Consider the following 26,927-nt stretch of genomic DNA (forward strand, 5'->3'; position numbering starts at 1 on the left):
AGTTCCTCATCTGTAAAATGGGGACATACTGGGGAAAGAAATGGCAAACCATGCCAGTAGCTTTGCCAAGAAAACCCTAGGAACAACATCCATGGGGTCATGTAGAGTTAGATACAACCAAACAACAACAACAACAACAGCATGTATTATTATAAATATATATATGTATGTGAACTTATATATAATTATATAAATTATAATTATTTTTGCCTATCCAAAGCTTTTAATGCACCAAAGGCTCCATACCTGTTTCATGTACTGTTATTTAGCCTTGTGGTACCCATTTAAAAATAAATATAAATATGCAGTGCCCCTTTCTCTACTTAAATTTGAAATCTTGACTGAATGAATATTTAAGTGCTTATTATATGCCAAGCACTGTGGTGAGCACTGGGGACACAAACAGAACAACTGAAGCACTCTCCGCTCTCAAAGAACTTTCACTTTAGTTGGAGGAGACAACACATAAAAGAAAATTAGGCTTTAGGGCAGATAGAAATGACCAGACTGCTGAGGGTGCAGCAATTGAGTAGATGTCAAGACCCAGGGGCCCTTCATTTGTCAGTAGGTCAGAATGCAGTGTTGGAAATCTACAGAGGATATTGGCAGGGCCCATGGTTAGGTCTGATAGTCCTCCATCCAACTAGAAGGGATAGCGTTTGTGACTCTCATCCTATCCAAGCCTAAGCAGCTTCTGGGACAGCACAGGACTAGGGGAAGAGGTGTGTGTGTGTGTGTGTGTGTGTGTGTGTGTGTGTGAGAAGGCAAATGGGGAAGGATACCTTAATCTTCTTGCTATCCATCTTACTAGGATTCTAGGATTGGCTGGGGGATTGTTAAGGAGGAAAGACAGAAGGCTAAGAGCACTGCCCATTAGATCCATTACAGAGGGGAGAGAGAGAGAGAGAGAGAGAGAGAGAGAGAGAGAGAGAGAGAGAGAGAGAGAGAGAGAGAGAGAGAGAAGTGGGGAGGGTGTTACAGAGGAGGAATGTTGCATGCACTTTCAGATGAGGCAACTGTATTGTTAGTTTTACTTAATTAGTTTACTTTGTTATAGGAGACCTTTCAGTAAGTGGGAGTAATCTGTAAACGTTTGTAATGAAAAAACAAAACACATCAATAAAACTAAAAAAAAACATACCTCAAACTTAACCTTGTTATATCTGCTTATCATTAGATTCTGTCATCCATTCGTTGAAAAACATTCATTTAAGGACCCATTACATGTACAACACTAGACTTGGTATTCTGGCAGATACAAAGTTTAGATAAAATATTTTCCTTAGCAGCTAGGTGGCATGGAAGATGGCACACTAGGTCTAGAGTCAGGAAGACCTCAGTTCAAAACTAGTCTCAAACATTTACTATCTGTATGACCTTGGGCAAATCATTTAACTTGTGTTTGCTTCAGTTTCTTCATCTATAAAATGGAGATAATAACAGTACCTACCTCCCAGAGTGTTGTAAGGATCAAATGAGATAACAATAATAATTGTCAAGTGCTTACCATGGTGCTTGGCATATAGCAAGTGCTAAATAAATATTGGCTGTTGATATTATAATTGTTGTTGTTCCTGCCCTCAAGGTTTTTAAAGTTTAGTAGGGTACAAACACCGGAAACTGTGCTATATAATATTACATGATAACTGTGTTAAATGAGAGCAAAAAAAGTGTCATGGCAAACCCCAAAACAAGGTTATTACTGATGAAAGAGCTCACAGGGGGCTGCAAGGAGGGCTTGCCATTTAAGAAGGACTTATAGGAAAGGAACAATTTTAGAGGTCAAGATAGTAGTAGGTTACCCCAGTCATACAGAATGGTGTGAGCAAAGGTAGAAGTTGTCATAATTGTTGTTCAGTTGTATCTGACTCTTTGTGACCCCTTTCAGGGATTTTCTTGGCAAAGATTCTAGAGCGTTTGCCATTTCCTTCTCCAGCTCATTTTACAGATGAGGAAACTGAGGCAAAAAGTGTTAAGTGACTTGCCCATAATTGCAAAGCTAGCAAGTGTCAGAGGCTGGATTTCAACTCAGGAAGATGAGTTTTGCTGCCTCTAGGTCCAGTTCTCTTTCCACTATGCCATCTAGCTGCTCTGTAAGGTAGAAGTAGGAAAGGTATGAGAGTAGTTTATGTGGAGTATAGAGTTGAATGGAGTAAAATGAGAGAAGTCTTGAAAGGTACTGTGAAGCTGGATTTCAGAAGTCCTTAAATGCTAGGCAAAGGAGTTTGAACTTTATACGAAAGGCATCCTTAGGGAGCCATTGCAGATTTTTGAGCAGTAGAGTGACATCAGCAGGTCTATATATAATGAAGATGATTTTTAAAAATCAATGATGTGAAGAAAGAATTTGGCAAATAAAAAGATAAAAGATGGGAAGACCTGGAAGGAAGAGAATGTAATAAGTAAGACAGCTGGTGATGATGGCCTCTATCAGGATGGTGGCAGTAAAAATGAGAGGAGGAAATGGATGAAATATATTCAGCAATGGAACTGAAAGAATTTGATATTTTTTTTCTTAGTATAAATATGTCAAGATTTCTATCATCCTTAAAACACACACACACACACACACACACACACACACACATACATACACACAGAGACACACCCTTAATTTGACCTGACTATTGCTCCTACATATTATCTGATATTTCTCCTCCTTTTCATTTTCAAATTCCCACAAACCATTTTGGGGAAGCTGGGTGGCACAGTGTATAGAGCGTTGTGCTGGGAATTAGGGAGACTCTTCTTTCTAGTTCAAATCTGGCCTCAGACACTTACTAGTTGTGTGACCTTTGGCAAGTTACTTCATCCTCAGCTCCTCATCTTTAAAATGAGGTGGAGAAGGAAATGGCAAATCACTTTAGTATCTTTGCCCAGAAAACCCCAAAAGCGGTCATAAGGAGTTGTACATGATTGAACATGGGAGTCTACATGGTATAGAATTAAGAAAACCTGGGTTCAAATCCTGCCTCAGATGCTAATTACCTTTTGGGCTCTGAGCAAGAGCTTCTCAGAACTTCAGTTTCCTTAATTGTAAAACAAAGGTAATAATAGTACCTACCTAACAGAATTGTTATGAGACTCAAAAGATAATGCATATAAAGTGCTTTGCATATCTTAAATGCAATATAAAATGCTAGGTATAATTGATAGTTTCAGTGTTCCCACTTCTTCACTACACATTCACTTCTAAACCCCTTACAAATCTGGCTTTTAATACCACAATTCAATTGAAATTGCCCTTTCCAAGGTTAACAACGATGCTTTAAAAATGAAATCCTATGGTTTTTTTAAAATCTGCATTTTTGGACCTCTCTGAAACTTTTGACACTGTTGCCCACCTCCTTTTCCTCCTCCTGAATATTTTCCTTTCCATTGGTTTCCATACTACATATCTCTTCTTTTTCTCTACCTCTCTGCCTGTTCTTAATTCCTTGGCTCGATTATCTTTTGTCTCTCCCCTCCCTATGCCCACCCCTCCCCACTGTACTTAGATGTACCTTCAGGCTCTGACATGGGCTCTCTTTGCTTCCAAACTCCTCCAGAGTAGGGATTGTTTCATTTTTTTTTCCTATGCACTTAGCATAGAAACTGACTCACAGTATGTATTTAATACATGCTTATTGATTGATTCTTTTTCTATGCTCTCCCTTATTGATTTCATCAGTTCCCTTGAGTTCAATTATCATCTTTATGCAAAGGCCTCCAAATTTATATGCCCAGTTCTCATTTCTTCCCTGAACTCTCACTATCAGTCTGCTGGACATCTCTCTACCTAGATGTTTTATCCGGATCTCAAATTCAACATGTCCAAAAGAAGATTAATTATCTTTCTCCGTAAACCTGTCTCTCCTCCAAACTGGTGTCACAGAAAGTTGGACACAACTGAAAAACAACTCAACAACAAAATATGTGTCAGGCACTGTGCTAAATGCTGGTGATACAAAGAAAGTCAAAAGATGGTCTTTTCCCTCCAGGAACTTGCAATCTAATGGGGGAAGAGAAAGCATTAAAAAATTTGAAAAGAGGGATGGAGGGAATTTGAGGGAGGTTACCTGGTGTTGGGTACCCTTGGTTATTATGAGTTCTAGAATTACAGAGTAAAGAAGGGTGCAATTCTGGATGATGAGGTCAAACAATACAGGTTTATCCCCCCTCCAGGTGAAAACCCTTAAAATACTAAATTATTCCTCGCTCTTTCATTAAATGGGATAAAACCAACACCCTTTACCATTGTGGTAACTCTCTTCTGGATGTTTTCTAACTGAGCAATGTCCTGCCTAAAATACGATGCCCAGGCCTGAATATAATGTTACAGATATGATCTGACCAGGGCAGAGTACAATGAGACTAGAGAACAGTGTCAGGTACACAGTAGGTGCTTAATAAATGCTTGTGGAATTGAATTCTGTTATTGCCTCTTTATTCTTAGACACTATGCCTTTGTTGATGTACTGTAATACTGACTAACTTTCTTAGCTGCCATAAGATACTGTTGACTTGTATTGAACTTGCAGTTCTTTGAAACACCCAGATATATTGCAAATGAATTGCTGTCTAGCCCTACCTCCTGAAGCTTGTATTTATGAGGTTGATTTTTTAAAAAATGAATGCAGATCTTTATATTTTTCTTTTATAAAATTTATCTTATTTATCTGACCCAATGTTCCAGCTTGCCATGGATTTTTAAATAAACTCTGCCTGTATCATCCTGCGCACTATTAATTGATCAATCAATCAAATATTTATTAAGCGTTTTCTATGTGCCAGGCACTATGCTTAATGCTAGGGATACAAAAGGAGGCAAAAGATAGTCAGTCCCTGCCCTCAAGGAGCTTATAACTAATAGCACTAACTAGCCTTCCTATTTCTGTATAATCTGTAAACTCAATAAATGTTGTGTATATCTTTGGCCATACTACTGATAAAACTCTTAATCAGAATTAGACTAACTCCAGACTCATGGGAGTGCTTTATTGAAATTCTTCCTTCAAGGTGACATTAAACCATTAACAATCATTCTTCAAACACACTCATTTAACTGGCTCCAGATCTATCTCATCATTTCTAGCTTAAATCTCTCCATATTTTCCACAAGAAAAATTCAACCTTTATTTGTTTGTTTAGCCAAATCTAGGTAGACTATAAAACTAGGTAAAACATAGGTCAAAAAAAATTTAGGTAAACCATAAAACATTCTCCTGTTTTGCCAGTTTAGAAACCTTGGCCCATAAGGAAATCAGGGTAAGCTGGTACGACCAGTTCTAAATAAAATCATGCTGATTCTTTGTGGTCACCTCTTTTTTCTATAGTAATTGTTCAATAACCATCCTATCAATAATAAAGAATTTGTTATCTTCCCTCTTTTTAATAGGGAAGCATTTCCTTCTCAATCCCATAGGACCTTTCTTGTTCTCTATGAGCTTTCAAAGATCCTTGATGGCAGATCTTTGCATCTGTGGAAAGTAGTATTCACGGAACCTTCAGGTGTGGAAGGTGAGTGTAGCTTACCCTATGGGAGAAACAGATGCCCAGAGGAAGTGAATCATTGAATAGCTTTCTATTTAAACTAATTGTTCTTGATGACTAGGCACTAAAGACAGTTGTTTCTTCACATCTGGCATAGTAGAAGCTTGATTGGGGGGGGTGATGGTGGTAGAGTGGCAAACTGTTATGGGAGGCAGATGCTTTGGGAAAAAGATTGATATGTGTCTTAAATTCAATTACTCTCCAAAATCCTCATCCTGATAGAATGGGAAGGGATCACCTAATCCAATTCCTCAATTTTCTAACAGGAAGAAACATCCCAAACTGGAACAGTCATGTTGGGTTTTAGTGATCACTGGCTCCCTTTCTAAATGTCCATAAACCTTCCTTTTTTTTTTTTAAGTGAGGCAATTGGGGTTAAGTGACTTGCCCAGGGTCACACAGATAGTAAGTTAAGTGTCTGAGGCCGGATTTGAACTCAGGTACTCCTGAATCCAGGGCCGGTGCTTTATCCACTGCACCACCTAGCTGCCCCAATAAACCTTCCTTTTAATGACAGAATTTTGCCAAGAACCAGAGCAAAACTCTTGGGCCTATATAGTTAAGCACTACACTTACCCTCATTTGAAAACTGGGGTGTTTCACCACTTCTGGTCTGGTGGTATTTGTCCTATCCGTTGGCCTCTATAGAGACTTCAGACAACAGGATGGCTACTAATGCCTGCCTAAGAATGTGAATTCTACATGCTTTATTACTCATCTTAGTTGGCCTTAAACAGCCAAGAAATGGTTAATAATTTTTAGGCATTTCTGAATAGTAATTACAATGCATATTTAACGAAGGCATAATGACATGTCCGACTTTGAATTATTCTCCTTTCTGAAATGGAGTACCGATATCTACCAACCAGTCTAGGAGGGATGAAATCTATAGCTCCCAGAACTGATAGAAAATTCCTGGAGGTTAATAATTCATGGGCGGTCTGTGATTGCAGTTGTACATTATATCTGTTTCCATTAGATGTCCTCTTTTATTGAATTTTCACAGTGCACATCAGTAGCCTCCATGAGCCCCTGTTTGAAATAAGCTACTTGCTATTAAAAGCAGGTTCTGGATGATATAATTTCATTTGCACTATTATGGAGAACCCACAGTGCCTGTGTTTTGGGATTTTTATATCTTCTTACACAGATATCTGAGAACATCTGTTGGATCTCCATCTGAAACTTTTCTTCTCTGAGACTCCTTGGCCCAGAACTCTTTCATACTGAAAGGAAGGTTTCTAATTCAAGGCCCCCAAAGATGCGTTAGGTACTTTTAACTAGATCATTTGAAACCTTTCTTCTTAGTGTATACATATATAAAGGAAGAACCTTTTGTCATCTCTCATTAAGGGCAGCATTTTTTTATGGTCAGCCCAACTTCCCATGGCTAAGAATCTGGGCTGTTTCCTTGGCTCTTCTGTTGGCTCTTTGGGTTCAAATCTGGCAGAGATATACTTAACTGAAATTGCATCTAGGGAAATTCAGTTGCAAGGTCTGGGGAGTGGTGCAGAGGACCACTGCAGTTGCTGTGGGGGATGTGTGACAGTATAGAAAATTCCCCATTGGGTTACACTGGAGAGGCCCAACAAGTTCCCAGAGTTCTGTCCTTTATTGGGATTAGAGATGAAGACAGGCTCTCTCATAAGGTTGACAAGGTGATGTGACCCTGTGGATAATAGCTGGGTCTAGCTGTACCCTAACCTTTCAGAGGAACTTGAAGGGGACAAGGAAAGAAGCAGACAAACCCCACCTGGATGTCAGCACTCTGGGGCTAAACCCTGTTTGTCCCGGCATAGTTATAGCTTTGGAAGCTGAACCCAGTTGCTTTCTCTGAGACCCCTCTTTCTCCAAATGCAAGTGGATATCATTTGTATTTTGTTTATCTATTTACCTCCAGGATAAGGTAAAAACTCCTCTGTTTGCCACCTAAAATCCTTTACAACCTATTTCCAACCTACTTTTACAGTCTTATTGCACATTATTCCCCTCATGTCTACTGAGGTACCGCCAAACCAACCTTCTTACTGCTTCTCATACATAGCCCCCCATCTCCCACTCACAACCCTTTGCTTTGGCTGTCCTCCATGCCTGGAATACAACCCCACTCAGCTCTGTTTCTCAGAATCCCTAGTTTGCATCAAGGTTCACCTCAGGCAAGAAAGGGGCCACAACCTCCCCTCCAAAATCACCTTGCATCTATTTAATGATAACAACAACAACAACAACAACAACTAACATTTTAATGGTACTTAGTATGTGCTAGGTACTGTGCTAAACATTTTATAATTTTTTTTTGGTGAGGCAATTGGGGTTAAGTGACTTGCTCAGAGTCACACAGCTAGTAAGTGTTAAGTGTCTGAGGCCGGATTTGAACTCAGATCCTCCTGAATCCATGGCTGGTGCTCTATCCACTGTGCCACCTAGCTGCCCCCATTTTACAATTATTATCTCATTTGATCTTCACAAAAACCCTGGGAGGTAGGTGCTACTATGACCCCCATTTTACAGATGAAGCAAATAGAGATTCAATGACTTGCCTAGGATCACACAGCTAGTAAGTATCTGGGGTCAGATTTGAACTCAGGGCTTCCTGACTCCAGACCCAGAATTCTATCTATTGTGCCACCGAGCTGCCCGTGTTATATATCTAAATCCATATCTATATTTATCTATCGATATTAAGCTATTTATATATATATATGTATATATATAATGATATCTATATGTCAGCAAACACTTATTAAACACCTACTTTTTAGCAGTCAAAATGTTAGGTGATGGGCACACATACACACATACATATGTGTATACATATACACATGTATGTATATACCTACATAGCCATATACATATACACACATATATAGACACATATACATATACCTCTACATAAATAGATGTTCTCACTTGGATGGATGGGAAGGTCTTTAAGGACCTAGATTGTTTTTATTTTTGTCTTTTTATGTCCTCCCCCATTACCAAACATTGTAGTAGGTGCTTAATAAATGCTTGTTAGTTGATAACAAACATCTGTATCCCTAGGGCTATGGGGTTGGTGATAATGGTATAACCAGTCACTTTTATTAGCCAAGTGGGCTAATTTCTATCAAGAAGGGTTATATTACATAAATACCAATCTCACTGTCCATAGAAGGATTGTCCTCTCCATTAATAGGGAATGTGTTTTCCCATAGCACTGAGGGGAAAGTTCCCTTTCACATACTCTTACTTCAAGTAAACATTTGCTTGGTCAAAGACAGAATCAATATTCTGGAGCCATAGACATGGCATCATCACTGATCCATGGTCATCCGCGACTGGTGGAGGCCTACTACTAGAAGACTTTTGAACCAGGGGCACAGGGATTCTAGCTGGTGTGACCAGGGGGATACATGACCATGAGGCAGCATGGGACAGTGGATAGAGTTACACCAGCTACATCTGAATCCTGGTTCTGTGATGTACTACCTTCTGGATCCTGAGCGAGTTGCGGTGTCTTTGGGCCACAGTAGCTTTATTGGTAAAATGATGGGGTTTGTCTAGGTCATCCCTAAGATACCTTTAGGCTCTAGATATGTGCTTTATGAAATCATGAAAAGGTATCACCTTCTAGCTGCTTCATGAAACTGGGATTTTATGCAATGCAGCTGAGCATGACCTGAGGGAGAGCAAGCATTCACCTCCTGAGGGGAGTCAGCCTCCCAAAGGTTTTCCTCTCTCAGTTTTTGTGACCTGACTTTGGCTCAAGGGCGGGCTTTGGTGCTTCACTTAGCCTGCTGAAAAGAATGCTGGTCATCATTTCCTAAAGTAAAGGGAAGAGACACCTAAATTCACTTGCCCTGGGCTCATGAAGGAACAAATAATTTTGAAGTCAGGTCAGAACTCAAGTGAGTCTTTGAAGATGAAAGGTACATTCACTTGGTGAACAGGAAGGCCACAAGGAGGCAGGCCCTCTACCCAAACACTGGAAGATAGGATACTTTTTACTCTGTAACAATTCTGTAGCGGTAACAACTTTCCTTCCTTCCTTCTCTCAGCAATTTTTAACTTCTATGCTTTCATTACATTTAATTCTGTGTTATTCTGTTTCTATTCTATTGTAGTTACAAAACATTTGTAGCAACTCCTCCAGGGCTACTTCCTAACTCCCATTCATGGTACTGTTCCAGGAACCCAGAAGGCTGCTGATGACTTTTCTCCTTAGCACTTAAAGGGTAATTTGGAGGGGATGAGAATGGTTTTCTTTAATAATATCACTCATGAGCTCCCATCCTTCAGTTATTGTTGAGTTGTTTTCAGTTGCGTCCAACTCTTGGTGACCCGATTTGGGGTTTTCTTGGCAAAGATACTGGAGTGGTTTGCCATCTCCTCCAATGTGTTCCTATTTTACAGATGAGGAAACTGAGCCAAACTACATTATTTGTCCAGGGTCCCACAGCTAGTAAATGTCTGAGGCCATATTTGAACTCATGAAGATGAGTCTTCCTGACTCCAGGCCCTGCACTTTATCCACTTTGCCACCTTGCTGCTCTTATCCCGTATTCCCAAATATCAATTAACCACTTAACATCAATTAGATTTTACAAAGAGATATCCACTGATATGTAACAAGGGCAGAAATATGGGAATATCCCTTAGAAGTATAGGATGCATTCTCCTATAAATATTTACAGAGTTCAGAAGAAAGTGAACTCCACCTCACAAACCTGTTACAAAGGGGGTAAGTCAGTTCCTGCTTGGATGGCAGTCCTTTTCTTCCTTATGGAAATCTCTTTAGGAATTTTTTTACTTCTAGACTTCTTATAGATTCCCAAATCTACCTTTCCATAGTAGGACTAGCTTTTCCTTGGCTCCTTGGGCAGATACTTCTTTCAATCACTTCTCTTCTGTGGACCTTGCGAGGACTCTAGTGCAAATTCTTAATCTTTCAACCTTCTAAAGTTTAGAAGGTTATCCTCAGGTTGGGGGCAGGTGGGGTGGGAGATAGAGCCTTTCTCCCTCCAAGCTGCCCCCCCCCCCAATGAATCCCTTTCAAGGGCAAGGCTGGAAATGACCTCTGGGCTGAAACCCAGACTCTTTACAGATTTGCTGTTTTTAATTCAAGCCCCATAAGGTGAGACTGACTTTCTCAAAACAACCACAAGACACATCATATGTGGCATCGTTTGCTTTCATCCAATAGCTCCACAGAGCTATACTCTTTTGGCTTAATATTTGCCCCTAGTTTAGACCTCTGATTGATTGATTCAGCTGAGAAGTTTAAGCTCTCTATTCTCTAGTTATTGTGGTGGGGGTGTAGAATACCCTTCATGCACGTTTATTATGTATGTTAGAGATTTGTTTTGTCTGTCCTATGATAGACTGTAAGCTCTACCTAGGCTTATCTTTACAAATACTCCAGTACCTCTCAGGCACTTTTAATTGTGTTTCTAAAATAAGATGATATGTGTAAAGTGCTTTGCAAAGTTGAAAGCACTATTAAAAAGCTAGCTATTAATATTATTAATAATAAATTATAGTTAATTACAGAGGCAGGTAAGTAGCACAGTAGACAGAGAGTTGGTCCTAGAGTCAGGAAGACAAGTTCGAATCCTCTCTCAACAGGAAGCAGAGACCACCGGCTGAACTTCTCCCTGTTATAGCCTGCCTGTCTGCCCAGATGGGGCCAAGCAACAACAGTTACCAAAGAAAGTTCTTCCTGACAATACTTCCTCTCCTTTCCCCACTCCTGGTCAGATGCTTATCTCTACAATCTTCAACTCTGGGGAAGGGAAGCTAGAATAGCTGCCCTTCTCTACTCCTGCAGCCCAAACCCCATTCCCAATAGTGGTGCATCAGACCTTCACCCCTTGCCTACTGGACATGGCCACTCACAACCCTTGGATGACTAGGGAGCCACCAATTACAGCCCAGACAGTAAAGACTGATTCTCACCAGACCTTTGTATTTTCCATACCAATATACCCTCTGGCCCTGACACTATGGCCTCCAAAGCCCTGGGCATTGATAGACAACCTACCAATATACTCCTCAGGAGCCCTGGGCCTTGCCATGTGAATTGAAGCTATACACTAAGGATCACTGCCTTTCCATCCTCCCTACAGTTGAACCTTCCCATATGTGTTTCCTTAATCAATTAAAATATAAACTTCTTGGAGAAGGGACTGTCTTGTTTTTCTTTTTGCCTTCTCAGCACTTAACATAGTGCTCAGCACAAAGTAAGTGCTTAATAAATTCTTTTTTTATTATTCATTCATTCACTGTTGCAAATAGGAAACCAAGAGTAGAAATATGAGCAGACAGAAGAAGATGAATGTGAGAGATGTAAAAGCAGGATGAACAGGGCTTGGCAGGTAATTTGATATGTGTGGGTATGAGGGAGAATCAAAGAGGACTCTTTTGTTTTCAGGATAACACTGCTGTCAAATGAAATAAGGATATTGGGAAGAGGGATAGGCTGGGGGGAAGAGGTAATGAATTGCATTTGGAACATGTTGAGTTTTACAGTGCTAGGGGAATTAAAAAGATAGATGTCCAGTGGTCAGTTGAATGCCTAAGAATGTTGTTCAAGGGTGAGGTTAAGAATGGATTTGGGGGGCAGCTAGGTGGCGCAGTGGATAAAGCACTGGCCCTGGATTCAGGAGGACCTGGGTTCAAATCCAGCCTCAGACAGTTGACACTAGCTGTGTGACCCTGGGCAAGTCACTTGACCCTCACTGCTCTGCAAAAAACCAAAAACCAAAAAACCAAAACAACAACAACAAAAAGAATGGATTTGGAAACTTTGGAGTCATCTGCATAGAGCTGATAATTCAACTCATGGGAGCAGTTGAGATGACTGTAGTGAAAAGAGAAGAACATTGAGGACAGAGCCTTGGGGACCACTCAGACTTTGGAGAGACTGAAGATGACAGGGAGGGAGAATGATTGAAAGGGTAAGTTCTTTTGTTTCTTTGTTTGTTTTTGGTGAGGCAATTGGGGTTAAGTGACTTGCCCAGGGTCCCACAGCTAGTAAGTGTTAACTGTCTGAGGCCAGATTTGAACTCAGGTCCTCCTGAATCCAGGACTGGTGCTTTATCTATTGCGCCACTTAGCTGCCTCGAAAGGGTAAGTTCTTAATGGCTAGAGTAATGAATGGGATCAAGGTAGGCTGATTGGTAATTTTTCACTGTGAGCTTTTAAACCTTGGAAATCATAAAAGGAAACAAATCAGAGCATGATTTTAAAAATTGTCTAAAGTTAAGAAAGTAATGGGGAAAATGTTAATAATACAGCCTGAATTTAAGTGTATCCTGTGCACATTCCTTTTTGCTCCAGACCTGGTTGTTAAATATTTATCAGCATTCCTGGACATCAGTAGAGGGGTTAATGGGCTAACTCATCCTCTGATAAAAGGAGAAAAGAAGAGAAGTAAAGATATAGTGAGGTTTTGAGGTATGGAAGAATGAAGATGAGAGATCCCATGTCAGAAGGTTTTTGCTTTCTTGGTTAAGTAGGAAGCAAGGCTATCTACTAGGAGAGGGAGGACCAAAGGCACCTACCTGTTGGGGCTCAAAAAAAGGTTTGGAACAGTCACATTAGGGGTTGGGTGGGGAGTCTATCAGGGATGAAAATATGAATTTATGTGGAGCTTCAAGAACTCAGATAATATGCATTTATAACTACATGACTTTGGGCAGATAATTTCACTCTGTGGGCATTAGTTTCTTCATTTGTAAAATAATGGGATAGGCTGTGATGATCTCTCAAGTTTCTCTTCATTCTAGCAATCTATGACTATAAAGGTTGCTTGGTGACCAGTAGGTCCACCAGAGGACCCTATCAGAAGACACATTGGGTAACTTTGCTTGAGAGTTCCAGCATTTGTTTCTATGATTGGCCTATAGATGCTGCCATGTACAATGATGACATACAATGTTTATACCACTTGTAGCAGCAGACAAGTAGTCCTGGAAAGAGTCGGGTCTGTCTCTTTTTGACAATGCACAAGAGCACCAGGCATTGAAAGACATGTGGTTTTAGAACTATTTTCCCCAGAGATAGAATCTGATGGCCTCCATACAAAATATGGAATCTTATAGCTAGGATCCCAGACCTCTGGACTGGGATAGGAGATTTTTGTTGTTCCTTTCCCTCCACTGAAAAAAGTACAAGAGGCACAATCACTTAGACTGGCCCTCCAGGAATCTGTCCTGCAAGGGATAATGTAAGGATTAAATGAAATCAGTTATGTAAAGTGCATTGGAAATTATTCCATGCTTTATCAATATAGGTATAATGATATACACAATATATTACTATATATAACAATATGTTATGAACACAATATATAATATATTATAATACAGTATATTATTAATATGCAAAATATTATTGATATAATATTTTTTATTGTTGTTGAGTTGTTTTCAGTTGTGTCTGAATCTTTGTGACATCATTTAGGGTTTTCTTGATGAAGATACTGGAGTAGTTTTCCATTTCCTTCTCCAGCTCATTTTATAGATAAAGAAATAGAGGTAAACAGGATTAAGTAACTTGCCCAAGGTCACACAGTTGATAAGTGTCTGAGGCCAGATTTGAACTCAGAAAGATGAGTCTTCCTGACTCCAGGGTTGACATACTAGTCCCTGTGCCATATAGGTGGCCATTAATATCATATGCAATGTTACTCTGTGTAATATGTTATTAATATAATATATAATGCTGATGATGAATATGATGACAGTGCCATCTTTTTCTTTTTATTTCGTTCTTGCTTCTCTCCAATTCTTGGGCTCTCCAACACACTGTGTGGCCTGGCATTCCATTTAGTACATTTTATACTTGCAGAGACTGCTAAATTAACAGCCCTGGAGACAGGGATAATCACTCCTGCCACCCACCTCTCTGTGAAGGGATTTGTGAAGGATTAATGAGAAAAGTGACAGAAGGCCCTGGGTTCCAAGGAAAGATGGCATTGGAGAATGGAGAGGTTTTATTAGCACATCACAGGAAGCAAGGAAATCCTTTTGCAGGTAATGGCTTTGGGATTCTCCCTGACCTCGGTTAAATTTGCACATGAAGCTTCATTTCTGTTTATTATTGGTCAGCTGGAAAGGTCACATACATAGGTTGGTGTGACACTGTCATCTCTTACTCTTGTCTCTTATTTGGAAACTAGTAGATGCATCTCTTCTCCTTCCCTGGTAAACCAAACAGTCATTTATTTGTTTTTTTTTTTTCCAGATGCAAATTATAGATTCATAGATACTAAGTTATGGAAGGGATCTTTGAGATCATCTTGATGTAATTCAAAATACTTGGGAACTGGAATCAGCTAGCCTGCATCAGAATTCCAGACCTGTACCTAACTACCAGTGTGACACTGGGGCAGTCAGTCAGTTAACCTATCTGGAGTTCAGGTAGTAATGTAGTACAGAGGAAAACACTGGCTCTTGAGGCAGGAGGCAACAGGTTCAAATCCTACCTCTGACAGTTCCTTCCTACCTGTGTGATTTTGGGCAAATCACTTAATCTCACTAGGTCTCAGGTTATGTTTTAACCGGATAGCCTCTGAGGTCCATTTTAGCTCTAGGATCTATCATTCTATTATCTGAACACAAAAATGTTGGACCAGACGAACTTTAAGATTCCCTCCATGCAGATTGCTGTTGTTGCTTGTCTTTCATTCACTAAGAGTACTATGACATTGGAGTGATGTCATGACTTGCAATAAATTGGATTTAAATGAAGAAGGGCTGTGCAGAGTCACCAGCTTCACTCTCTTCTCCAGAGCCATCTGGGTCCAGTGACAAGATATGTATCAGGACGACTGGAGGTGGCCCTGAATATTTTAAGGTAATTGGGGTTAAGAGATTTAGGGTCACACAGCTATTAAGTGTCCGAGGTTACATTTGAATTAAGGTCAGTCCAACTTCAGGGCCAGTGCTCTATCTATCCACCTAGCTGCCCCTCCATGCAGGTCCCTATTATCTAGTCTAGTCTCTGACTTCCTTCTTGTCTAGACTAATGCTAGAGCCCCAAACTCATAGATAGTTCTCTCTTTATAACCATCATACCTCAATTCCAACCTCATATGGAAAAAAACTATCTGTAGGTCTGTCAGCCAGACTGAATAGCTTTGAAGAGAACCCTCTAAAACTTGACTAATTGGGAAATTTTTCCTTATGACACAATGACTCAAAACCTAAAAGAAATGATTACTTCTAGATAAAAAAAGTATTATTAATTAAAAGAGAACATAATTGTCTACTATACAAGGAAAAGAAAATCCACTGTCAGAAGAGAATAGAAGATTAATTAAAAAGAATAATCAATGGTATACTCATTACAATACCTTTTCTTTTCTTTTAATAACCTGCTTGTTGGCACCTGGAAATGGAGGGTTTTTATTTTTTCTTACTGTTTTTGGCCTTCTTCTTGGGAGCAGGAAGGAACACACTTTTACTGAATCCATTTAAGCTCATTAGTTCATCAAGTATATATCAATACCCACTATGTGATTATTCAAAATAATTATAGAAGTTATAAAATATTTGGGACTGTATCTACACGATACATCTAAGAACAGCGTGAATACTTTTTTTGCACAAATATAACAGACTTAGATAATTGGAGAAACATTAAATGCTCATGTAGGTTGAGCCAATATAAAAATGATACTACTGCTTGAATTGACTTATTCAGTTCTCAACCAATGTAACAACAAAAGGAATTTTTCTAAAGGTATAAAAATAATAACAAAATTCATATGTAGGAACAAAATGTAAGAATCTCAAGGGTAATGATAAAAAAAGTAGGAAAGAAAGGGATCTATCATTACTACATCTCAAATTTTATTACAAAGCCATAATTAATCATTAAAATGATTTGGTACTAGTTAAAATAGAGATAAAAAAATGAGACAGATTGGGAACAGTTTTGTATATCCAACTAACTTTCAGAGTCTTCAAACTGGGTTCCTATAGACATCTTAAACTCAACATATACAAAACTGAACTCATTATCTTTCCACTCAATATTAGTATTCAGAGTACCACCATTACCCTAGTTATCCAGGCTCAAAACCTAGGTGCTGTCCTCAAATCTTTGTTATCTCTCACCCTCTATATCCTGTGAGTGGTCAAGTCCAGTCATTTCTACCTTTGTAATATCTCTTGTATATACCTCTTTTCTTCTCAGACAAGCCATCATTACCTTACACCTGGACTATTGTTTGCTGCTTGGTCTCCCTGCCTCAAATCTCTCCTCACTCCAAGCCATCCTCTACTCTGCTGTCAAATTGATTTTCCTAAAGTGCAGGTCTGATCATATTATCCATCCATTCAATAAGCTCCAGGGTTTCCCTGTTATCTCTACGTTCAATCATAAAATTCTCTGGTTATCTTTCAAAAAGCCTTCATAATATGGCCCTATCCTACTTTTTTTTTCCTTTTCCCTCCCCATCCTACCTTTGCAGTCTTCTTATCCCATACACCACTCCACATAGTGTATGATTTAGTGACACTGGTCTTGCTGTCCCTTGCACATAAAAATACAGACTCCCTGCATATTCACTGGTTGTCCTTTATGCTTGGAATATGCTTTCCCACCTAAACTCCACCTCCTAGATTCTTTGGGCTCCTTCCAGTATCAGCTAGAGTTCTACAAGAAGCCTTTCCCAGTTCTCCATAATCTTAGTACTTTCTCTCTGAAACTACCCTTCCTCCAATATATCATTTATATATCATGTTTGCATATTGGGTTTTTTTACATGTTGCTTCTCCAATTAAACTGTGAGCTCCTTAGAGCAGGGATTGTTTCTGCCTTTCTTTGTATCCCCCAGTCCTTAGTTCATTGCCTGGAATGTAGGAGACACTTAATAAGTTGTGTCTAACCAACTGAGTAACAACATACAGAAGGGAATGGTAGCATATTGTCAATAAACCCAAAGACCCCAGTTACTGGGGAAAAGACTATTTAACAGAGTTTTATGGGAAAGCTGGAAAGTATTCTATCAGAAATTAGGTTTAGACCAATACTTCACACCACATATAAAGGTAAGCTCCAAATGGGCATAGAACCTATTTTATAAACATCATTAACAAATTATTGGAGCAAGGAAGAAGTTATCCTTCAACTCTAGGAATAGAGAAAGATTTCCTGATGAATAAGTGATAAGGAGTATCACAGATGATAAAATGGACAATTTTGATACCATAAAATTAGGTTTTTGCAAAACCACAAATCTAATGTAGTTAAAATCAGGAGGGAAGTAGGCAAATGGGGGGAAAATCTTTGCAATAAGTTTCTTTGATAAAGGTCTGTTATCTAAAAAAATGAGGAACTTATTCAAATTTATAAAACTAATAGCCATCTCCCAGAAGATAAGGGATCAAAGGATATGAATAAGAAGTTTTCAAAAGAAGAAATAGAAGTTATCAACAATTATATGAAAAATTTTATAAATCACTGATAATTAGAGAAATGCACATTAAAGTCACTCTACCTCACCTCCATCAGATTTGCAAAGATAACAACAGAGGAAATTACAGAAGTTATTGAGGCTGTGGGAAAACCAGGACACTAGGGCATTTTTGGTGTAGCTGTGAATTGGTACTGTCATTTTGGAAAGCAATTTTAAAATATACCCCCAAAGTGACAAAACTTGTATTCTCTTTGCCCCAGCTATGCTAGTGCCAGGTCTATAGCCCCAAAGAAATCAAAGAAAGATTACTTATATGTGCAAAAATGTTTATAGCAGCTCTTTTTTTATCATTGTCCCAAATTGAAAATGAATAGGGTACCATTCTCTAGGAAAATCACTAAACAAATGATGGTATATAAATATAATATAATATAATTGTGCTATAAATAATGATGAAACGGACAGTTTCAGAGGAAGCTAGAAAGACCTCTCTGAATTGATTCAGAGTTAAGTAATAATAGCTAGCATTTATATAACACTTTAAGGTTGGCAAAGCATTTTATATACATTATCTCATTTGATCCCAACAATGGTCCTATGAGTCAGGTGCTGTTATCACTCCATTTTACAAAGGACAAAGTAAAGGCTAGGATAATAAGTGACTTGTCCAGGGTCAACCAGACAGTAAGTGTTCAAGGCAAGACTGGGTCTCAACTCTTCCTAACTTCGAAGTCCAACACTTTAACTGTTATATAACCCAACTACCTCTACATGAGTAGTTTATGTTCACATGGATTATTTGTGCCTGACCTGTGGTAGAGCATTCTGAGCTTGTATTGGTCTGATCAGCCTTAGTCAGACACATTGTAACTTGACTCTAACATAACAATGTCATTTTCGTCCTCTTGGAGAATGAAGGACAACAACCAATGAATCAATTATGTAGGGACTGGGATTTGAACCAGGTTTTGGGATTACAAACTGAGAAATCTATCTTTGCATATTATTTCCCTTTTAGTTATCTGAGAGAGGTAAGTTTCCCATTATTTCTCTTTTAACAGAAAAAGAAGAAGAGAATGGTTTGTCTACTTCCTGCATAGAATCTTCCTTGGAGGGTCAAGCCAGGTAATTACTTGGACAGCACAGATATGTAGGGGAAAGGGGGGAAATTTACTTAGTAGCCCCCCAAGTATGTTTCCCTCCCAAAGGAGGGCTAAACCAGAGGAGGATTAATACTATAAGTCTTGGTGAGAGAGAGAAGAGAGTTGAAGAAAAATCGGAGAATGATTTATGTGACAAGTCATATAAACATTGTATGACAATATATAAACAATTTATATGACAACAAGTCATATAAACAACAACATTATAGAGAAAAACAATTTTGAAAGACTTTAGAATTCTGGTCAATGAAAAGTCCAGAAACACCTGAAGTTGAAATATCTCTTAATAGAGAGATGAACTTAAAATTCAGAGAAAGACATATATTTGGAGAATGATCAATATGGGAATTTGGCCTGCCGGACTATGTAGATTTATGATGTGAGTCTCTCCCCCTCCCCTGTCCCAGTGTGAGGAAATGAGGACAGATTATAAATGTATGTGAAATAAAAAATATTAAAGTACCTACTATGTGCCAGGATCTTCAATGTAAGCAATTTAAACCCCAAAGTGAGATGATCATTTCTCCCAAAGGGGCTTACAGTTTTTGTATGTGTGTGTGTGTGTCCAGGTGTGCGTGTGCATGCATGTGTGCATGCTCACAGAAAGTACATAGAATTATAGGAATAGGGACTGAACCTGTAATTTCAGGGATAAAGGGAACCCCTGGATGAGGAAACTCCCTCAATGAATGCAGGTCTGCAACTTCCCTTCAACTTAAAATTTTAGAGAGTTTCCTAGAAGAGAAGGGTTGACCATGCGGTCAGATTAAAATGTAATTGGGAAATATTTAACAAAATAAAAATGCAATAGAATTTAGATAATGCTAATATTTGGTTTTCCAAACCAACTTGCAGCCATCAGGATCCTTATATAATGTGCTTCCCATCCTCTGCTTCTATTGGAGTTTGATTCCATTTCCCAGAGTACTGAGGGGATAGGCAACTTGCTGAAGGTCATATACCCAGTCTATGTCAGAGACAGATTTGAACCCAGGTCCCTGGCTTCAAAGCCAGTTCTTTAACCATTACACTAGACTTCTATATACAAAGTAAATAGAAAGTGATATGGACAGGGAGTAATAACTAGGGGGAATAAAAAAAAATAGACAATCAACATAGCCAGCAGACACATCACTTTAAGGTTTACAAGGATTTTACATATTCAATCAACAAACACGTATTTAAATGCCTATTATCTGCCAGGAATTGTGCTTAGTGTTAGGGATACAAAGAAAGCAAAAATGAAAAGTCTTTTTCTAGGAGCTCAGCTTAATGAAGGAGTCTTACAACAATCCTGTGTTGTAGGTGCTATTATTATTCCCATTTTACAGATGAGGAAACTGAGGCCCAAAGAAGCTAAGTAATTTGCCCAAGGTCACACAGCTAGTAAGTACCTTAGGCAGGATTTGAACTCAGGACTTCCTGACTTCAAGCTCAGGGCTCTATCTATTGTGCCACCTAAAGTATAGAAGGCTTACTAGCAAAAGGAAAAGGAACGCTGAAGAGGGATAACTTTGTAGGTAGATATGTGATGTTGGGAGGAGGGGAAAGAGGAGATTGGCCAAAGAAAGTTGGTTTTGTTTCGTGGGGCAATGAGGGTTAAGAGATTTGCCCAGGGTTACACAACTAGTAAGTGTCAAGTATCTGAGACTGGATTGGAACTCAGGTCCTCCTGAATCCAGGGCTGGTGCTTTATCTACTGTGCCACCTAGCTGCCCTTCAAAGAAAGTTTAAAAGAAATCTAACAATGCTCCAGAAGGCAAAAGTAGCTGCCACAGATAGAAGTTACAAAAGAGACAGAAAGGCCTCTAAACCAGTGGAAAGAGTAGAGCAGATTGCATATCTTTTCCCATGGCCCCTCCCACTCTTACTTGGAGGGGCTCCATGATTCCACTAATGGTTAACTTTTCCTCCAGAAATGCTTGGGATTTTTGTAAGGGGTAGGTGGGCCGAGTCCAGCAGGGTACCCACAAGTGCCTTTTAAGTAGCTTTTCTTCAAAGGCTTGCAGACAGTTTCGCTGGCCAAAGGTAATGTGTCTTGATTATCTTTCTTATTTTCTTTTCTTTCTTTTTTTGTGGGGGCAACGAGGGTTAAATGACTCACCCAGGGTCACACAGCTAGTGTCAAGAATCTGAGGTCGGATTTGAACTCAGGTCCTCCTGAATCCAGGGCCAGAGCCAGTGCTTTATCCACTGCGCCACCTAGCTGCCCCCTGTCTTTCTTCTTTTCTCTCACCCTTTGCATATTGTCACTGCCTCCACCTTCCCTCTGCACTTCCCCAAATCTAACAAGTCACTAATCTTTAAGGTCCCTTCCAGCTCTAGCCTTCTTTGAAACTGTGATTTAAATACATTATTGTGAATTAGAGTATTATGTACACTTCCCTTGGGTGCTGGTATGTTTAAAGAGGACAGGCATATAGGGAAACCCCAAAGTATAAACCTGTAATAGGGGGATTTCAGGCAGGTGGCCCTGGGGAGGGAAAGGTATATTTTGGAGAGAAGAGCCTCTCTAGGATGCACAAAACCTATTCCCCGCCCCCACCCCTGCCACCTCCCCAAGGTGACTTCGCCTTGCTTCTGTGGAAGTTCAGACCATGGGAAATGCTGTCTGGCAAACAGCAGGGGGATTTCCCCCCTCTAACCAGGCTCCCTCCCCTTTTTATTGAGCCCATGTAATTCAGCAGTGGCTGAAGCTATCTGCTCCAGGCTTGGCAGGATTGTAGTTCTTACTGATGAAAGAGGAATCAAGCCAAGCTTGAAAAATGACTTAGCATTTTTAAAGTTGTAGAGACATAGAGTAATGGCTTCTCTCCTTCTCTATAACACTGAGCGGTGACTTAAGGGCACCTCTATGAAGGTATTACAGTTAGAATTGGTCTGCACTTAGGCATCTGCCTCCCTGCTGAGAGTTTAACAGCTGGCAGAGAACATTTTAAGCCCAAAGGTAAATAGCTCAGTAAGGAGCTATTCCCTAGGGTTCCTTAGGGTGTGGCCAATGGGAATACTCACCCCAACCCCTTGCTTTCATTGGAATGTCGATTTAGAGCCGGAAGGAACCTTAGCAATCATCTGGTCCAGGGGTTCTTAACTTTGTGTGTGTACATTATGGACTCTGTTGGAAGCCTGGCAATGCCTGGGGACCCCTTTTAGAATAATGTTTTTAAGTGCTTAAAATAAAAACAAACAAACATAGGACTACAAAGAAAACCAATCCTAGTGAAATGTAGTTTTTATATATGTATGTATATTATTTATATACACTTTAAAAGTTATAGATATAAAATAAAAATATATGTATATATTTATGTGTATGCACACATATACACATAATATATGGAATACATGTATGTATATATACATACACATACATATACATGTGTATGTATATGTATGTACATTTTATATCCATCCATTCATTGATCTATTATAGATTCTAGGTTAAAACCCCTGAATTCTAGTCCAAAGTCCTCCTTTTACAGATGATGAAGAAGACCTGTAGGGGTGAAATGATTTGCCCCAGCTTCTATCATTTACAAATAACAGAACAAAGTTTTGAATCCAAGTCCTAGTGTTCCAAATGAAGCAAATGCTCCTTACACTGGACCACACTGCTTCCTTTGTGAGATCCCATAGTAGTTACAGAGAGGGAAGAAGTAGCTGAGGCTACAAAAATCCTAGGGGTCAGCATAATATTCCTTCCCTTCCCTTCTAGAATGTTACAGCTAGAAAGGGTCATAGAAGTCATCTACTTTGGGATCCCTCATTTTTTTTTTTGGTGGGGCAATGAGGTTTAAGTGACTTGCCCAGGGTCACACAGCTAGTAAGTATCAAGTGTCTGAGGTCAGATCTGAACTCAGGCCCTCCTGAATCCAGGGCCAGTACTTTATCCACTGTGCCACCTAGCGGCCCCTGATCCCTCATTTTTATATGAAGAAACAAAAGTCCAGGAAATTTAAATGACTACTCAAGGTCATACAACTACACAGTTGCAGAGTTGAGAGTAGGACTCAGGTCCTCTGAATTTCAGTTCAGGGTGCTCTTTGCTTTACATCATATTGTGCACCTGCCATCTTTGGCATGAATGCTATTGGTTGCCAATCTTTGAGTTGAAGCATATTTCCTAGAATTGAGATTCTTAACCTGGTATCTTGGAGATATACACACACATATATAAACATATGTATGTATATATATATGTGTGTGTGTGTGTGTGTATACATACACACATATATACATATAGATAGATGATAGATAGATAACTATATTTCAATATAACTGGTTTTCTTTGTAATACTATGTACTTTATTTTATGCATTCAAAAACATTATTCTGAGAAAGGTGTCCATAGGCTTTACCAGACTGCCCAAAGGCATCTATGACACCTCAAAAAAAGGATAAAAACCTTTGTTCTAGAAGGATGTTAAAGGACAAATGTGCTACTCTGGGAACAGTAACACATTAAACTACTAGCCCTCCCCTGTTATCCCATCAACACAGATTAGTTTGTAGATTCTAAAAGGAATGCAACACAAAATAGATAAATGTTGAGAGGGGAAGCTGTAACTGTGAGAAAAATATGAGGTGGTGATGTGGGCAGAAGGAAAAACTAAGTGCCCTGGGTAGACAAGGGGTAAGGATTGATGATAATAATAATAAGCATTTATATAGCATTTTAAGGTTTGTTAAGTGCTTTACAAATATGATTTCATTTCATCCTCACAACAGTCCTGGGAGTTAAATACTATTATTATCCTCATTTTATAGATTAAGAAACCGAGGCAGACAGACACTAATTACCTACCCAGTCACATAGCTAGTAAGTGGCTGCAGCATGATTTGAATTCGGGTCTTCCAGACTTCAAGTTCAGCACTCTTATCTGCTGAACCACCTAGCTGCCTAGGTTCACCAATGCAAAGATGACTGTCTAATAACATCCTGAAGATCTAGACTAAAAAATTCCTATTTTCCTTGTTAACACCCCAGACCCTATTGTGAGTATTCTCTGAGTCTCTACCTCTCTGTCTCTCTTGGAATTTACCTCTCTTTCAAAGCCCAGGTCTAGCCACGAAGTTGATTCTCCCAGTGTAGAAACATCCTTTTCCTTCTCTAGATAACATTTAGCACTTTGTGCCCTTTTAATGCCCTTACTACATTCTATTCTGTTGAACAGCCTTTATTTATTTATTTACTGTATTGAGAGAAGCAACATGGAGGCATGGATCAAGTATTTTCTTCAGGAAGACTTGTGTTCCAATTTCCTCTGACACAGACTGGCTGAGAGTCCCTGGCCAAGTTACTTAACCTCTTAGCACTTCAGTCAACTCTCTAGTAGAGAAGGTATTGATCTCCATTGGCCGAGCAAGTCCCTCACTGACAGCTTCCTATAGAGATGAAATCACTTGGGCTGATGAAAAAAAAAGTATATATATATGTATATATTCTCTACATATAGAATCTGTAGAATATATATATAATAGTTATGCAAATATTCTATCTTTTCTAACGGATTTCATATGTGTCTATGTCATTTTTTTCCTGCCAAATAGTGAGCTCCATGAGGACAAGGACTATATCTCATTTTAAATTTCTCTCAGCATCTAACAGTAATTTGCATAGGGTGAGCCCTAAGTAAGTGGTTGTTGAGTCAATGAATGAATGAGAAAGAGAATGTATAAAATATAATCCTGACTCCCCATTCTGCTCAGTATCCTGAAGGATCAATATGCCTTGTCCACCTGCCTGTGTACTTTCTGCTGGTCTGTGCTTTACTTATTCTCCACAAAGTAGGTGCTTAACAAATGTTTATTGATTGACTAACTGCAAGGGAATCCCGAAAGAAAAGGTGGTAGCCATAGAAAGACATTGCTCCAAGAAACTTGCTTTTTAAGGCTTTTCAGTCTTTTCCCTAGTAACTTTCAGGATGTATTCATTCATTCATTCATTCATTCATTCATTCATTCATTCATTCATTCATGCATTCATGCATGCATGCATGCATGCATCCAATTATCCACTATCCATCTAATAAACATTTATTAAATGCTTACAGTATATAAAGCATAGAGCCAAATCCCAAGGGAGAAACAACAAAAAGTCAAGATGTTTATTGTTTACTATGGGAGATAAAACATGCATGAAGATAAATAGAATACAAATTAGGATATATTAAATGAATAGGAGGAACACAAAGCAATAAATGATCAGGTTAAAGAGAAACTACTTCTATCCAGGGGAAGGAGAGGAATGTTTGACAGTATCTTGAAGGATTGGTAAATTGATACCTTCCCTTTCACCATCAGACTTCCATCACAGATTGTTTAATGGTACCAAGTATGAAAGAAATTGGAACAATGATCTATTGCAGCAACTGAATAAAATTAATTGCATGAAATTTAGCACATTTTGAAAACTGTCCCAAGATTAAACTGAACTGTATGGCTCATCTACCACTCGACTATTTTTTCTCAATGTCACAGAATCATAGAATGCTGGAAATGTAAGGAACTTTAGAGATAATAGAATCCATCCCTCTTATTTTAAAGATGAAATAAAACTGAGGTCCAGATGAGGAAACTAAGTTCCAAGTGACTTGATCAAGCTCAAGCAGCTACTTGGTGGCAGAACTGGGAGCAGAACTTGCCAGAACTTTCTTGTAGCAACATAAGATTGCTTTAATGGGCTTCTAAACAGAGTTGGGGGAAGCTAGGTGGCACAGTGGATAGAGTGATGGGCTTGAAATCAGAAAGATTCATCTTCCTGAGTTCAAATCTCAGACACTTAATAGCTGTGTGACCATGGGCAAGTCACTTAACCTTGTTTACCTCAGTTTCCTCATCTATAAAATGAGTTTGGAGAAGGAAATGGTAAGCTACTCCAGTATCTTTGCCAAGAAGACCCAAATGAAGCCATGACGAGTCAGACATGGCTAAAATGATTGAATAACAAAAACAGTATTGATATTCTCAGTGGGCACTTGAGTATGTTTTCTAGGGAATGCCATCCAGTAGGGTAATACAAAGGTTTTAGATAGTCAGGGTTTTTACTGTCATTTCTTTTCAGATTCTTAAATGTTTGCATTTAAGGCAAATTGCTGGAACCACCAATTCTGCAGACATGCTTGTTATAATCAGTGCTTTATAAAATGTCTATATTTTTTCCTTTTATAAGTGTACTGCAAGGGGGAAAATGTGAACTGAGCATCTAAAGTACTTAAGTTAGAATTTCTGCCCCCACTGAGTAAGACTGCCACTATATTTCAAGTATCAATGTAGATTTAAAAACACATTTTCTCTGAAAAGAAGTATTTTGATATAATTCTCAGGGCATGTATATCCAAGGAAAAGAGCAAAACATCAGTGATTGACAAGTGCTGCAGTATGGATAAAGCTCTCCTCTGGTGCACACTCCTCTGGTGCCTCCTCAGGTTGCTGAAGTAACTCTTAGTTCTCACTGGCTTTGCAAATGAACTTGGGAGTGTGTGTGTGTGTGTGTGTGTGTGTGCATGTGTGCATGTGCATGCATGTGTGCATGTGCATGCATGTGTGTGTGTGTAATTAAGCATTTATTAAGCACCTACTATGTGCTAAGAGCTTTCCAAAGAATATCTCATTTGATTCTCATAACAACCTTTGGAGGGAAATGCTATTATTAACCTGATTTACAGTTGAGGAAGCTGAGGCAGACAGAGGTTAAGTGTTTCGCCAATGGTCACACAGCTAGTAAGTGTCTGAGACTAGGTTTGAACTCAGGAAGATGAATCTTCTTGATTCCAAGTCCATTATGCAATGGACTGTGCTACCTAGCTGCCTCCAATCCTGGA

The 26,927-nt window shown here is 39.1% G+C and overlaps 1 protein-coding gene across 4 annotated transcripts in view; it reads right to left on the reverse strand.

Moving 5' to 3' along the window:
• TNR (tenascin R) overlaps nt 1-26,927 on the reverse strand; it is a 708,132-nt gene that overhangs the window by 166,279 nt on the left and 514,926 nt on the right. The gene's annotated exons all lie outside the window — the stretch shown is intronic.

Source organism: Dromiciops gliroides, chromosome 4, assembly GCF_019393635.1.
Source record: "Dromiciops gliroides isolate mDroGli1 chromosome 4, mDroGli1.pri, whole genome shotgun sequence".
Taxonomy (NCBI): Eukaryota; Metazoa; Chordata; class Mammalia; order Microbiotheria; family Microbiotheriidae; genus Dromiciops; species Dromiciops gliroides.